Source organism: Pelodiscus sinensis, chromosome 4 (assembly GCF_052426305.1).
Source record: "Pelodiscus sinensis isolate ZL-2025 chromosome 4, ASM5242630v1, whole genome shotgun sequence".
Taxonomy (NCBI): Eukaryota; Metazoa; Chordata; order Testudines; family Trionychidae; genus Pelodiscus; species Pelodiscus sinensis.
The window spans coordinates 10,411,602-10,418,227 of NC_143055.1; the positions used below are offsets into that span (position 1 = coordinate 10,411,602).

General features: G+C 43.9%; 1 long non-coding RNA gene across 1 annotated transcript; it reads right to left on the reverse strand.

Moving 5' to 3' along the window:
* Positions 1 to 244: 244 nt before the first annotated feature.
* Positions 245 to 6,005, reverse strand: LOC149524482 (uncharacterized). Its single transcript, XR_016349367.1, has 2 exons — positions 5,467 to 6,005; positions 245 to 1,793 (listed from the first exon to the last, which is right to left on the reverse strand). It is a non-coding gene; the product is annotated as an uncharacterized LOC149524482 (long non-coding RNA).
* Positions 6,006 to 6,626: the final 621 nt, after the last annotated feature.

Genomic DNA, 6,626 nt, shown 5'->3' on the forward strand with positions numbered 1-6,626 from the left:
AGGCCAACAGACGCCCCGTTATATAGAAAGAGCTTATTACACCTTAGATTTTAACTGCTAGAACACAGGGGTTCCTTCGCAGCGGGCAGCCTGGGAAAGGCTGGAAAGGTGCCCCAACGGATCTTGTCACCTGGGAGTGACACAGATCCAAACGCCCAAGCTCTCCTTATGTCTGTCCCTTTATGACCGGCTGAAGTTCTTTTAAATTGTGCTTGGTTCTGTTACAGCAACTGAAGGAGTCAGGTTAAAGCTTAAACAGTTACAGGTTTATTAAAAGACTTATAAAAGCATATGGTTACAATGGCTATTGCTCTATTTCTTAAATGCTAACAAATACAGATTTTAAAAATGGTTACAAAGAAAATAAAGATAGAAAATAGAAATAATGGTACCAAGTGACAGCTTAATCTTTAAAGAGCTCTAAGTCTATGTATATATATACTTAAACAAAGGACCACATCCAGGTACAATTTTTACCCCTTTCTGTGCCTCTCGACTCCAGCGTGTCAGGCCAGGGCCGGTCTCTCAATTCCTAGGAAAGACGAATACGAGGTGGGCGTCCCCTTGGAACCTCGGGAGATCAAACACCTAACCCGACCAGCAGATAGATGGTAGATTGACACTCAAAGAGAATGCGCTGCTGGACCTATCTTTATACCCCTGGGGGCCCGTATTCTCTTTCTTATCTAAGATGCCGAATTCTACTGGTCCGTTTTGTGGCGCCAGTTCTTACAAGCAAGTTTCAAGTTAATTTACACTTGCAAGAGAGATAACTAAATTGTGAGCACTAGACATTTTTTTACTGGGCGAGAGATTCCTCCCCCCGCGGATGGATGTGTGTTCGTATCAATATGGGTTAAGTCAAGGGCACTCCTTGGCAGCCTCTTGGTCAGCAATTGGCATATCTCTGTTTATAGCCATTCATGGTCACACAGCCTGGGCCTTCTGCTCTGTGTGCCCTGTATGCTCCAGGCAAGCAAAAATGGATGTTACAAGGGGGTTCCTGTCTGGCTACATTCCACCCCCTGATACGACACACCACATCCCAGGATACAAGATGGCGGTGATACCAGCACCTCTTGCCCACCTTGGGGGAATCTAGAAGTGCCCGATGGCCGGAATAGAAGGTTCAGGATCTAGGAATTGGCGAGGGTCCTTTCCTAGTGCTGTATATCGAATGTGCACAGAAAAGATAGCTGCATTAACTAGGCATTGCACAATACATAAAGCTATGCAGAAAATGATTACAAAAATTACAGTGGTTAGAGCAGTGGTTATAACAGAGTGTAAAAAAAGGAGTTAGGGAAAATCTCAGCTGTTGGGCTAACCAATTTAGCCATGAGATGTTTACATTCTTAGTTACAGCATGTCTTACCCCATACCATCCATTGCCACTTCCTTTGCCTCCCCCCAAAGTTATTTTGAGGATTGCGGTGGTCGCTGTTATCGAACCATACCGGTCTCCATTGGAAGATGTCACTCTTGTTCCATCAGTTGTTTTGGGCTGAGAGGGACAAACTCGATTCTCAGTCCAGTAGAGGAGTTAAGTAAGGTGTTCTGGTACAGCAGTAGCAGTTGGGATGAGGAAGAAGACCATGGCGAGTTGGAGTACCATGTCTTGCTTCAGCTTAGGTTTCTTTTTCTATAGTTCAGTCTATAACAACAGCGATTGCAAGCACTGCAACAGCAAGCGGTATATATACAAAAAGTTCATGATGGTTTCCCGGATCCACACCAGCGCTGGGAGGGATACATCCCACTGGAGCACTGTTCAGGGCCATTGCCTCAGTTTCCTGTAATAAAACAAAAAAGTTCACCGGTCTTGGATACAATCCAAGCCTCAGTAATGGTTATTGGTGTTAGCCCAGCGTCTGCAGTGGTCTAGACTCCTTTTCCTTTGAAGGAGTGCAGTACGTAGGTTTGCATTCTTAAACTGGGGTGTTTGATTACTACAGTGTCTTCAGGTGCATATTTAGAATCTTTGAGTGGCACAGTGTGGCTAGGAGAGGTTCTCCCTGTAGGGAAGAAATCTCTTACTGATCGGACTGCCTGTAGGGGTCTGCCGATTGTTTAATCTTTGCACCACAGTATCTAATCTGTTTTCCCATTTGCCATCTGTGGGCCTTTGGGTCCTCATGGATTCTTTACTTCCCCACTCCCATGGGTAGGCACGGGGGAGATGGGGACTCACCACCATCAGGGCTGGGTGGTCAAAGCTATCTTATTCTTCAATACTGGCCTTCTAATTCTTTAATTTAGTTCCATTAATTAACAATCTAATCAGTCTCTGGTCCAAATATCTGGTTAGATCTAGTGAAGTGGACACAGAGCTGGACAGATCTTTCAAACTATCTAGGATCACTTGGTTGGCTTGGCTGGTGTGTAGGCCTTTACAGGCACTGGATATTACTGCATCTACCAGCCTGTATTCTATACAAACTTTAACTCAGAGGACTGTGTATTTGTTCTATGTATGTGACTTGAAGGAGGTTACGTTGACTAGAGTCACTGTTTCTTTTAAAGGACCAAGCATGGTTCACAGATATTTAATTGTTAACCCATGCAATTCTATAATTCTTGAGGCCTTTTAAGGCATCAGGCACCAGTAAGTAGCAGGGCAAGTAGCTGTTATTGCAATGGTGAGGTTACTAGTTTCCTCATTGTTGTGGGCATCTTTACTTAAATATGCTGATGTCCCACTTGCCTGTGTTGTTTCTTATAGATTTCTTATTATCTCTGGCGCTCTAGAGCTATTAAAGCAAAACTAATCTGGTGGGGGAGAGGGCTGTTACCCCACTCCCAGTCTTTCTGTTCACGTGATGCACTCCTTGCTTCTTTCCAGTTTCTTCTTTATTCACCTGTGGAGACATTGTTAACATTCTCCTAGCCTAAACAATTTCCAAACTATTATCCTTTCACTGAATTTTAAAGTTGCCAATTGATTGGGCCCAATTATTAATTTTGATGGTTTAAATTAATGCTTCTGCTTTACTCAAATTATCCTTTCATTAAAACACTATCTTACACACAACAATATTTGCAATATGTATTACAATTAAGACACACAAGACAAACTTGGACAGAACACAAACTTATTGTGTCATGACACAGAACCATGGTTTTTTGTCGTTGTTGTTTGTTGTTTTTCTTCAGCTGGCACCAGCGCTTTCTGATGATCTGAAAGACAAGAAAACATCTCTACCCCCATCGGGGTGGCCTATTATAACTTAAAATACTGCCTAAGATCTGCTAGGGGAATCGGTTACAGCTAGTTCCTTACCACTTCTATGGGCGAGTGAGCTATAACTTTACGAGAACAAGGGCGCTTCATCGGTACTCGTGACCTTCCACTCCCTTGAATTACCTCTAGAGTTGCTAGCCCTCCCCAACGGTGGCATGCCTCAGTTTCTCTCTTGTACCACAGATCAGGCTTAATGTGTGAAGCTATAATGCTTCTCCTTAGCACAAGGTGTTGGTTGGCCAGTTACTGTTCCTGCAAGCAAAAAGCTTTTATTTTCTTGAAAAGAACCATATGTACAATGTTCTAGGCTTACTTATGAGGGACAGTTGGTTTCAAACCTCGTCAGAACAGACAGGCAGTCTGCCCCCACTTACAACCTTGGATCTGAGAGCAAGCTAAAAGTGTTATCAACTCAGCCTTGAACATAGACACAGTGAAGTTTCAGAGTTTGGATTCTTAAAACAATAACTTGGTTTTCTTAGAGAGCAAATTTAACCTTAAAAGTTGAATGCCTAACGCAAGCACTAACTAATTTGTGCTTTGTCTGTTTGCAATTTTAAGCAAGAGGACATAATCTAAAACAAAATAAAACTAGTTCATTTGAAACCCACAAAATAAAGTTACAATATATAGAGCTCATTCTTTTATGCAGTTAACTAATTAAGTTTCAGTAGAATCCTTAATTTTCCTTTGGGCTATTCCCGGTGGCAACTCCTTTCCTTCCAATATGGGCTTAATGATTGGGAGAGGAGTGTGAAGTGTTATGGCTTGAGCTTGGGTTAGCTCCTTTGTTTCTCTTAGTGCTGTGTAGGCTGCCAGAAGCACTTTTCATAAAGCGTGTAATTTAACTATGACCTCTGCCATAACTTCGAGCCAAACTGTATGGGGCGGCGGGGTACAGTTTCTCCTTCTTGCCATAAGGCATAGGACATCTCTGTGTTTCCCACAGTAAGGTACAAATGAAATGGGACTCATTACGGTAAATCGAACTTATAGACTGATAAGTGCGTATCTCGTTATCAGCTGTCTCTCAGAGCTTCCTCGTGGATGGGGGTTCATTCCTATCGAGGATGCTTCCTGAGCAAATTATACGGGGAGTAGGTACAAATTAAGATTCCCCGTTTTTTCAGATCTTTAATTAGTTCACAGACCGGAGCCATAGCTTCGGCTGGAATGCTGTACTGTTTTATCTTGGTTATAGTGGAAGGCGGGAGAGAGGGGGTTTGAACTAGCAAAGTTTTAAAGCCAGCTCCAAAAGCTCATTTTTCTCCATTAATTACTTTCTTCTTCCCCTCTCTAGCCTCAGGAGGAGCCGTTCCTAAAGGTGCTCTATGTCCTTATTTAGGGTTCGCACTTGGGTATCCAGGTTCTGGCATTGCTCCCAGAGTTTGTATCTCTCTCTCTGCACCTTTATCAGCTCTGTTTCTAAGTTCCAGTAGCTAGAGCAGGCTGCTTGCCACACACCCTTTAACAGCCAGATGCAAGCGCCTTTCCTTAACATCTCTTTATCCCACTTAGGGTTGCCCCATCCCTCTCGGGCAAACTCCTTTTCTATACAGCTAAAATCCATGTCAATCGTGACTGGCTTCATGCTGCTGTATTTGAACCAATAGCACAATCCTGCCGACTACGCCAATTCTGTCAGCCGACGGTCAGGGCAGTGTGTGTGTGTGTATGCTTCCGAGAAAAGGTTTAACGTCCGTGTCTTTACTGCTAGGACCGGGGTCCCGTCGCAGAGGGTGGCCAGCAGGCCAACAGACGCCCCGTTATATAGAAAGAGCTTATTACACCTTAGATTTTAACTGCTAGAACACAGGGGTTCCTTCGCAGCGGGCAGCCTGGGAAAGGCTGGAAAGGTGCCCCAACGGATCTTGTCACCTGGGAGTGACACAGATCCAAACGCCCAAGCTCTCCTTATGTCTGTCCCTTTATGACCGGCTGAAGTTCTTTTAAATTGTGCTTGGTTCTGTTACAGCAACTGAAGGAGTCAGGTTAAAGCTTAAACAGTTACAGGTTTATTAAAAGACTTATAAAAGCATATGGTTACAATGGCTATTGCTCTATTTCTTAAATGCTAACAAATACAGATTTTAAAAATGGTTACAAAGAAAATAAAGATAGAAAATAGAAATAATGGTACCAAGTGACAGCTTAATCTTTAAAGAGCTCTAAGTCTATGTATATATATACTTAAACAAAGGACCACATCCAGGTACAATTTTTACCCCTTTCTGTGCCTCTCGACTCCAGCGTGTCAGGCCAGGGCCGGTCTCTCAATTCCTAGGAAAGACGAATACGAGGTGGGCGTCCCCTTGGAACCTCGGGAGATCAAACACCTAACCCGACCAGCAGATAGATGGTAGATTGACACTCAAAGAGAATGCGCTGCTGGACCTATCTTTATACCCCTGGGGGCCCGTATTCTCTTTCTTATCTAAGATGCCGAATTCTACTGGTCCGTTTTGTGGCGCCAGTTCTTACAAGCAAGTTTCAAGTTAATTTACACTTGCAAGAGAGATAACTAAATTGTGAGCACTAGACATTTTTTTACTGGGCGAGAGATTCCTCCCCCCGCGGATGGATGTGTGTTCGTATCAATATGGGTTAAGTCAAGGGCACTCCTTGGCAGCCTCTTGGTCAGCAATTGGCATATCTCTGTTTATAGCCATTCATGGTCACACAGCCTGGGCCTTCTGCTCTGTGTGCCCTGTATGCTCCAGGCAAGCAAAAATGGATGTTACAAGGGGGTTCCTGTCTGGCTACAGCACCTCATACCAGTACCTTAAAGAATTTTTCTCTTATTCTCTTAGGCTGTGTCTACACTGGCACCCTTTTCCGTAAAAGGGAAGCTAATGAGACACTTCGGAATTGCAAATTCCGCGGGGGATTTAAATATCCCCTGCGGCATTTGCATGAACATGGCTGCCGCTTTTTTCTGGCTCAGGGTTTTGCCGGAGAAAAGAGCCAGTCTAGACGGTATCTTGCGGAAAATAAGCCCTTTTCCGGAAGATCCCTTATTCCGGAAGATCCCTTGAAAGTAGGAATAAGGGATCTTCCGGAAAAGGGCTTATTTTCCGCAAGATCCTGTCTAGACTGGCGCTTTTCTCCGGCAAAACCCCGAGCCGAAAAAAAGCGGCAGCCATGTTCATGCAAATGCCGCGGGGGATATTTAAATCCCCCGCGGCATTTGCAATTCCGAAGTGTCTCATTAGCATCCCTTTTACAGAAAGGGGTGCCAATGTAGACACAGCCTTAGGGAACATCTACACAGCAGAACTATTTTGGAATAATGTGAGTTATTCTGAAATAACAAAGAGCACGTCTACACTGCAAGCCATTATTTCAAAATAGTGGCAAGCTGGAGGACTTCTTAATCTGACTCCTG